The sequence below is a fragment of the Chrysochloris asiatica genome, unplaced genomic scaffold (genome assembly GCF_000296735.1).
Source record: "Chrysochloris asiatica unplaced genomic scaffold, ChrAsi1.0 scaffold00032, whole genome shotgun sequence".
NCBI lineage: Eukaryota > Metazoa > Chordata > Mammalia > Afrosoricida > Chrysochloridae > Chrysochloris > Chrysochloris asiatica.
The window spans coordinates 12027382-12037594 of NW_006408550.1; the positions used below are offsets into that span (position 1 = coordinate 12027382).

General features: G+C 39.9%; 1 pseudogene; it reads left to right on the forward strand.

Moving 5' to 3' along the window:
* The first annotated feature begins 453 nt into the window (after positions 1-453).
* LOC102820603 lies at positions 454-840 on the forward strand (annotated as a pseudogene).
* The last annotated feature ends 9373 nt before the right edge of the window (positions 841-10213 follow it).

Consider the following 10213-nt stretch of genomic DNA (forward strand, 5'->3'; position numbering starts at 1 on the left):
GATTCAAATATACTAGATGCTTCTTGGAAACCCTATACAGTGTCGCTATGAGTCGGAAATGACTGAACAGCACTTAATAACATCTTTATATACACAAAGGAATGACAATCATTAGATCTGAAGCAGAACACCAGGTGGGTGCCCAGCCAGTCCCAACACTACAGACCTTGACTCTTGCTCCCCCACCACCAGTGACTTTCTCATTGAAATAACTGTATTCAGCATCCCCTATGTAAACTGGAGTCTTGGTCTGATGCTATGGGTTAATGCACTGGACTGCAAAGTCAGTTTGAACCACAAGGTCCACAGATCAAGCTCACCAGCCACTCCTCAGAAACCCTATATAAAGTTGCTATGGGGTCCGCTTGGTGCTGTGTTGAGGAAGGCACACTCTTTGTGGGGTCTCCTCGCGGTTATGGTGAGAAAACCAGGTCTCTCTGCCGCGCAGGCAGTATGTCAGACAACGAGGACAATTTTGATGGTGACGACTTTGATGATGTGGAGGAGGAGGAGGAAGGACTAGATGACCTGGAGAATGCTGAGGAGGAGGGCCAGGAGAACGTCGACGTCCTTCCATCAGGGGAGCGACAGCAGGCCAACCAGAAGCGGATCACCACGCTGTACATGACCAAGTATGAGTGACCCCGCGTGCTGGGCACCCGAGCCCTCCAGATCGCGATGTGTGCCCCAGTGATGGTGGAGCTGGAGGGGGAGACAGACCCCCTGCTCATCGCCATGAAGGAGCTCAAGGCCCGAAAGATTTCCATCATCATTCGCCGCTACCTGCCAGACGAGAGCTATGAGGACTGGGGCGTGGACAAACTCATCATCACGGACTGAGCCCCAGCCGCCTGCCTGCACCACCTCAGCCTCTACCCTCCTGCTCTTCATTCGTGTAAATAATAAAGTGCTCCGCCTTCCAAAAAAAAAAGTTGCTATGGGTGGAACCGACACAACGGCACTTAACAGCAACAAAAACATATAAACTATACAAAAGTAAAATAAAAAGAATGTAGTTGCCTCCAAGTTGATTCTGACTCCTGGGTGCCTCATGTGTATCAGAGTAGAATCAATCGCTTCATGTAAGGTTTTCAATAACTGGTTTTTCTGAAGTAGATTGCCAGACCTTTCTTCAGCGGTGTCTCTGGATGACTTCCTATTGATTAGCAGGCAAACAGATTAATCATTTCACCACCCAGGGACTACTTTTTATATAGGGTCATTATGTCGGAGAATGCTCAAGCTGGATAGATTTTGGAGGCTGGCCAACATTTTTTTCTATGAGGAAACTGAGGTGGATTATTATCGGAATTAAAAGGAATGCAGAATTTGCCTTTTAAAAAAAATTGCTATTATCTTTCAGCTAATAGCTGCCACCACTTCCCTAAAATGACTCTAAAGGCTCACATTCATTTTCCTTAGGATGCAGGCAGCAGTTGCTTGTGCAAGCCAGCCTCCTCCATACGTCAAGCAGTGTTTGCATATACTTCAGTGTATCCAAGCAAGGCCTTCTTAACTTTCCATCCTACGGACCGAGCTGTAGTTTCCTGAAAGACAGCCAGGAAAAAACTTGCAGATTTGGCAGGAAGACTGTGGGAAGCCTGGTGCAACACCAGGCTGGGATTTGGAGCAGAGGCTTTCTACAAAGGCCAAGCAGGGAGCGAAACACCTCCCTTTGTTTAACTCTGCATGCAAGTACAAATGTAGCCCCACGATTGCAATCAGGCCCTATTGTATAAACTTGGGGTTTCCATGCCATACAACATTTTTGGCACCAAGCACCTTATTATTTCTCAGCTGGAAAACCAATTAGCATTCTTTTTATATCTGGGTGTTAAGACTTGGGCCCTAGAGCAGTTTTTGGCCACCAGCCCTGGTGGCTATAGTCCCTAGGGTAATGCCTGACAAATTAAGATAAAACCGTTACTTCATGATTTCCTACAAAGAGAAAACAAAAACGGTTTCCTGTTCTTATTAATTGGATGAAGTCAATTTCCACATTCAAAAAACAAAAAGGTAAGCATAATCAGGGTGTTACCCATGGCTCTTATCTCCCCCCATGCTGGTTCCTTTGCAGGAATGTAATGGCGGGGAAGACAGTCAGCTTTGGACTAAGCTTTCCTTTTCTTGGAAAAAATCTTCATGGTCAACAGAGGTCTTTGTCAAGTGGATGAGCTTCGACCACCTTTGGCTACAGTGGTCTTTTGCTTCACAAGTTTGAGCGACTTACCTGAGGTGGGGGTGGAAGAGAACTGTTAGAAAATTCCAGTCCTAACAAGGGGATTAGTCATCACAGTCAACAGGGCACTGCCCAGTTTGAAAGAAATAAACAGAGCCAAATAGTTCCTTATCTTGAAAGCAGAGCCGAGTAAAGTTCACGCTCCGGGAATGTAGTTTATGATTAGACAAGGCCATAACTGAACTCCTGTCTCAGAGAATCTGAGCATGTGGAGAAGAGGTGGGGATGAGGTTGGAATCTCTCTGGGAGGTGCCGTCCTGTAAAATATTCCCCTATGATAAACAACCCTTTCCATAGCAACACAACTTTGTGCCACAAATCATAGGAATGTGAGCCCTCCCGAGAGCAGACCATAACTTGGGAAAATCTCCAGGATGATGCAAAATATTTAGAAGGGAAGTGGTAAAACAAACAGAAAGGAAACACAGCGGCATGACTGCAGTTGGAAGACAAAAATATGTTAGACACAAAAAAATCGTTTGAATGTAGTTAGAACAGTGTTTTTTTTGTGTGCAGGACTGGGACTGAATGGGCATCTCTTCCTAGTAATGGCCTGAGGGATCTGCTGCTTCCCTTCCAGTCTTCCTTTGTAAATAGTGGGTGGTGGCATACTAAAGAAATTCATTTAATAGACGCCTTTAAGGATTTTGTACAGAACATTTTCTTTGCAATAATCTATTCTGAAGCCATATTATTTATCAAGGGGATTGTGATCTGAATCATATAGAAATTGATATCCAGTTTTTCCCCTATTGTTATGTTTGCTTTCAAGAGCATAAAATGATAGTGGTCATCTGTAGTAATCCAAGAAAGTGACTAAAAAATTCTCACTCATGCACTGGAAGAAGAGCACTGGACTTGAGTCTTTAGGGGCCAGAGATCCCCTATTGACTGCTCTCATGGTAACCATGCATCCCAATTGTTTGGGTAGTCTCAGTTTACTTCAGTTGTCCTGATTTAATTATTAATAGATCCCCTTTCAATCACAAAAGTGTTCTGGATTGGATAATGAATAATTTGGTGACCCTTTTCATGCACCACACCTGTCTGTTGGTTTGTTATACTGTAATATAAAGTGTAATATAAAGAAGGGTCACCAAGTTGGATAGGCTTCAATGGAGCTTAGAGACTAAGACAGATGATGAAGAAAAGTCTGGCAATCTACTTCTAAAAAGTTCTTGTTGTTAAGTGCTATTGAGTTGGTTCTAAGTCAAAGAGTTTGAACTGTCAACCTTGTGGTTCAAATCGATCTTGTGGTCCAATGTATTATCCTATAGTGCCATAACATCGACTCTGGAAAGTAGCCGATGCAAATTTTATGGATCGTGAAAGAATATTGTTCAGTATAGTGCTGGAAGATGAGCCCCTTAAGTTGGAAGATGCTAAGAGTATATGTTGTTGTTAGGTGTCTACGAGTTGGCACCGACTCATAGCGACCCTATGCACAGCAGAAAGAAACACTGCCTGATCCTGGGCCAACCTCACTACTGTTGCCACACTTGAGTCCATTGATGCTGCCACCTGGACAATCCATCTCATTGGGGGTCTTCCTCTTTTTCTCTGACCCTCCATCTTACTAACCATGATATCCTTCTCCAGTGATTGTTCCCTCCTGACAATATGTCCAAAGTATGAGAGACGAAGTTTGGCCATCTTGGCCTCTAAGGAGCACTCTGGCTGCACTTCTTCCAAAACAGATTTATCAGTTCTTTTGGCAGCCCGTGGCACTTTTAGTATTCTCCTCCAACACCATAATTCAAAGGCATCAATTTTTCTATGATCTTCCTTATTTATTGTCCAGTCTTCACATCCCTATGAGGTTATTGAAAATACCATGGCTTGGGTCAGGCACACCTTACTCCTCAAGCTGACATCTTTGCTCTTCAACACTTTGAAAAGTTCCTGTGCAACAGATTTGCCTAATGCAATATGTCGTCTGATCTCTTGACTGCTGCTTCCATGAGTGTTGATAGTTGATCCAAGAAGAATGAAGTCCTTGACAACTTCAATCCTTTCACCATTGATAAGAATGTTATTTATTGGTCCAGTGGTGAGAATTTTTGTTTTTTTGACATTGAGATGTAATCCATATCAAAGGCTGTGCATAGTATTCTCAAAAATAGGCTTAAACATGCCATGGATCATGAAGATGGCACAGAACCAGTCAACATTTGGCTCTGTTTTACTTGGGGTCACCATGAATCAGATCTGACTCCACAACAACAACAGCAAAATTCATGTTCAGAGCCCAAAGGCCGTCTGTTTATGCCCATTCCTTCCTTGGGCCCCAGTCAAAGCTCTACCAAGGTCAGTACCTGAAAACAATGTAAGAGAAGCGCTGCCATCTTGCAAAAATAAGGATCCTCAACAGTTTAAGAGAAACCTGGAAGGACTATGGACCAAATCAGCTCCACTTGGATTTGGGAGAGGAGAGAAATTGTCCATGTTTTAGAAGTTCTCTGAGACAACCTTCAGGAGTACTGAAAGCTCCCGACTGGATTATATACCAAAACTTGAACAAGTGTTTCTCTGACAAATTCAGGAAAGCAGGCAGTCATTTCAAACAATAGACATGCATGCTGTCTTTTTTTGTGCCTTGCAGCTGAGACACTGTTGTTCAGATGTTCCAAATAAAAAATGTTCATCCATTTCATACTGCCACCAGCTACACCGCTGTGCTGCAGCTATTTGGATCATAATGGAAACTCTTTGATCTCTTTTATATCTAAGTTTAACTGTGGCCTGGACCCAAAAGGTGGACTAATTTTGGCAACTTCCCTTGTACACTTTTATCTAGAGATAAAAGGAACACTTGGAAGCATAAACAGAAGGTGTGTTTCTGCAGACCCGACATCCACCATATCAAACAAGAAAGGCTATAGATGTAGGTGCTGAATATTAGTTCTGGTTTCTTCAACTCTGCTCTGCTCCCTCATTCACTGGCAACCAATAGGATTATTTCCTTCCATTGTAACCATCTAAAGATAATATAACATTAAAGAACTTAGAAAGGAAAGAGCCATTTCCAGCATGGTGACTTTCATTTTCACACAAATTTCAGAAAGTTGAAAACCATGCTTTTACATTATAAAGCCATTATGTTGGCCTTGGATTCAGGAGTCCAAAGTTCTCGTGCAGGCTCTGCGTATATCTGGGTGATGAAAAACCTCAGGGCAGTCATTCTTCTCATCTCCACATGTCTCAGTGAGTCTGGGCTTTAAGTGGTGACTTGCAGCTTGCTAAGCACACTTAGGAGAGTGGCATTCAGGCTCCCAATGAAAGTCAACTTGGAGCTCCAGAGAGTAGAGCCAGGGCTTGCCTGTGACCATTGCAATATATGAATAAGTCAGGATCAAATGATAGTATCTCAGGTGCTCAGCAGGGTTTCATTTAGCCTAGTAGAACTCGTAGTCAGTGTTGTCTTCCATTCCACAATAGTCCAAGGAGTGGAGTTGTGAAAATGGGGAAGTGATCACTTTGTAGAGACATATAACTGAGTTCACAGAAACAGATTAGCTGTATACAAATCAGATAGACCCAGAGCAAGTTATGCATGTTATTATCAAAACAGTGGAGTCTATAAGAACTGTAATTAACAAAAGGAGAGATGTCTGACTTTTCCTGGAGAGACCATTGAGTTCATTGAAGGGCTCTCGGGGCATACAACATGTGACTAACAGAAGAAAACTTAGCTTAAACATACTCACATGACCAACCACCCCCATATAATGATTTGACCAATGGAGATAAACCAATCAGAACAGTGCTGGGCAGTGTTGATGGAATGTAATGAGACAGATTATTTGTAGAGAAAACTGTCCCAATTGAAAAAAAAAGGATTCGTTTCAAATACTTCTTGTGGGTCATTGGATGGCATCACAGTATTTAGTTTATCTTCTGGAAATTTTGAAAGATGTGTTGCTTTGAAATTTCCTTTTATACTTGTCAGTAGGCTCACATTTGGGGGACTAGTGCCATCCTATTGGGGTTTCCTGTGGTAAAGTTTTCCCAAGTGTCTGGAGGGGAGGCTGTGACTCAAGCATAAAAAATATGAAATTCCCACGAAAGTTCCTCAGACGTCTCGGAAACCAGGCTTCCACATGCAGTTTGACAGTTGCATTAGATCATATCTAAGACCCTTTCCAACAATGAAGCATTTCAGTAATAAGAATTTGAATGTTCTTAAAGAATTTCCTTTGATGTCGATTTTTAATATCCTTCCCTATACAAAAAAAGAAAATTCTTACTGGCAGCAAAGTCTGAGGTCAAGAGAAAGTGATTGCCAACCAGTATAGTGACCAACATGTGATTCTCACACCCGCCTTAAAGTAGTTATCTAACATGAGAGGAAGAAAGAAATCAAGCTTGAGCCACTGTGGCTGGCCTTCTCTGAACACTTCATTCTCGGACCTTTTTTTAGCTAAACAATAAACACAAGAACATGTTTTCACAGTAACAGAATCAACCCACACAAATGAATACGGAGTAGAAATATATAAACACAAATAGAATACTTAAACACATATGTGTCATAAACCTTTACATATGATTAAGTTATTCTATGACAATATTTTTATTAACTTGGATCTTAACTATCTTTCTAATTAAATATATAGAGTGGTCTAGTTCTTTCTTTGGAGTCCTTGAGTGGCTAACGTTGACAGTTTGAATCCATTCAGAGTTGCCTTGAAAGAAATATCTGGTGATTTACTTCTGAAAACTCATAGCCAATGAAAACTCTGTGGAAGACAGTTCTACTCGGATAAACATGGGGTTGCTGTGAGTCAGACTCAACTCGATGGTGACTGCTTAATATTGTTGTTAGTTCTTTGTGGATAACAATGGGACATTTGTAATTTATCTATTCTTTCCTTTGTTTCTATTTATTTGCCATTGTTTCTAATTACATAAAGTCATTCACGTGCGATATTTCTGTTATAGCAGCACTAGATAGCTAAGACATTCTCTTTTTTAAAAAAATAATTGGTGGCTATTGTGAATGACATTCCTCTTATCATTGTATTTTCTAAATGATTATTGCTAATGCTAGGAAAACTACTTATTTTTGCATATTGACTTTTATATCTGGCCACCACCGTACTTGTCCTTTTAAAGTAGTCTCTTAAATACTAATCATTTTTCTTAGTAGAGAAACCTCTAATTTTCTTGGTTGTTGTTGTTGTTGTTAAGTGCCATCGAGTCGGTTCTGACCCATAGTGACCCTGTACAGGGTTTCCGAGGCTGTAAATCTTTACGGGAGCAGAACGCCTCATCTTTCTCCCACGGAGCGGCTGGTAGTTTTGAACTGCTGACCTTAAAGTTTGCAGCCTGATTCGTAACCACTACGCTACCATCACTCCTGATTTTCTTGGTAGAAGCCATTGTATATTTCTAAAAGTAGATTTTAGTAAATCTTCAACTCTGAAATCTTTTAAGGCCAACCAATCAGCAGCCATCCTTTGAGAGCTCATACTATCCTAGATATAGTGGAGATATTACTGGAACTTCAATGGGAAAAAATATAACATTTTTAGGAAACTTACAGCTTAGTACTTTGACCATTCACAGGCTTAGTATTTTGACAGTATGGCTTACTTGTCTTATTTCTTTTGGATTTTTAATATAGGTTGAGTAATAAATTCATTTTCAATTAGGTTTGATCCTACTCCTCTCCTCGTCTCTGTCCTTCTACACTTCTCCCCCAAACAAAATGGCATCAGAATTTAGCAGCTGTTTTTAATTTCTATTGCTTATTGATAGGCCACCAGTGAAATTAACCATCAAATGTATGTAAATCACAAATAAACTTGAGGCAATAGTGGCTCCATGGTAGAATTCCCACTTCCATATGGGAGAATTGGTTTGATTCCCAATCAACGCACCTCATGGGCAGCCACCTCCTTCCTGGTAGTATATAAGTTTCAGCAGAACTTCCAGACAAAGATAGACTAAGAAGAAAGGCCTGGCCATCTACTTTAGAAAATCAGCCAGTAAAAACCCTGTGGATTACAATAGTCATTGGAGCAATCATGTGCGTGGTGTGAAACTGGGCAGCATTTGTGAGTGTTGTGCATGGGGTCGCCATGAGCTTGGCCAGCTCCAAGACAGTAAACAACAATAAAATGAATTAAAAGAAAGAAAAAAAATTTTTTCTAATGATTTTCAGCTTAATTGCTCATATAGTCATTTCTATTCTTAGACAAACTGGGTTTTCCCATAGTAGAGTCCCTCTGGTTTACTTCCTTGACATATGGGCTTCTTTTATGTAGCCCAAGCATTCAATTTACAAGGATACATTTCCTGTGGAAGGGAATTCCAGAGGCTGAGATTTTTGCTAAATTTCCTTTACAAAAGTGATTACTTCATGTAGAGACATGCTTTCTCTGGTTCTATAGGTCCAAAGGAACTCACAAAATTAAGATAACTTTTGAATGATCTTGCCCCACTATTTTCTTTCTTACTATCTGAGGACTCAATTCCTTTAACTTAATTTGTGTATAAAGAGATCCAATTTGGTTGTAGATACAGATACAAGAAAGATGTTTAGTTATGGTTTAGGAAAATACATGATAACATAGATCGGATCATTATTTTCCCATATCCACATATTTCTAATACTTCAATTTTTTTGGCAAGAAATTATTCCTTCCACCCACCCACTGCTATGATTCAACTTGACTAATACATTAGAAATATTGTATAAGCAGAGAGAGGAGGTAGAATTCACTAGGGAATTTGGTTAACAATCACCTTACAATTCCTTTCCACAAACTGTCATTATGACGCATCTTAAAATACTGCCCACAGATGTTCACACTGAAGTATGGTCTCCAAAACAAACATTTTCATTGATACCATGTTTCTGTTAATTTTCCAGTTAAGAAAAAAATATGTAAAGCAGCCATCTGAAAATGTGTTCATATGAAATGTAATAGTATTTCATTTTAGTAGAAATATCACTTTAAATAATAAGCAACATTTGGGCTTTAAAAAATGAGGTTTTAAATTGTGTCACTTGCTTCTCAGCTATCAATAGCTCATTGAGGTTCACATCTCTAAAGAGACTTCTGCTCAGATGAAAAAAATTGACTCAAAAAGTAATGAGAAATCATTTTTCCACAATTTTGTCAAATAACAATTGTAAAAGGTTGAGTATCTTATTATGTCTTATCAGGATGGTTATATGAAAATCTTTGTATTAATAATTGCTGATGGTTGGAATGTGAAGGTTGGAAGCAAAGTTGGAAAATGTGGCCTTGGTGATAGAAATGATGCTGAAGATCACATGATAGAATTTTGCAACACCAAAAACTTATTCATTCCAAATTCCTTTTTAAAACAACATAAAGGTGATTATTACATGGGCCTCACCAGATGGAGTACCCAGAAATCAAACTGACTACATCTGTGGAAAAGCTCCATAACATCAGTCAAAACAAGGCCAGGACAGATTGTGGAACAGACCACCAATTGCTCAATGCAAGTTCAGGTTAAAGCTAAGAAAGAAAAAAAGAAAATTTAAACAAGTCCATGAGAGCCAAAATAAGATCTTGAATAGAACAGAGTTGATGCATTAGACATTAATAAATAACTGAAGACCAGAAGAGTTTGGGATAAGCTCAAGAACACCATACAAGAAGAAAGCAAAAGATCATTAAAAAGACAGGAAAGAAATAAAACACAAAAATGGATGTCAGAAGAGACTCTGAAACTTGCTCTTGAGTGTAGAGAAGCTAAAGTAAATGGAAGAAATGAGGAAGTAAAATAACTGAAAAGAAATTTCAAGGGGCAGCTAAAAAGACAAAGTCGAATATTATAAAAGGGAAGAGACATGCTCCGCATTTCTCAAGCTGAAAGAACTGAAGAAACAATTTAAGCCTTGACTTGCAATATTAAAGGATTCTCTGTGCAAAATAGAGTCCTGGCGTGGTGCTGTAGATTGCAATGTGCAGAACTGCAAAGTTGGTTTGAACC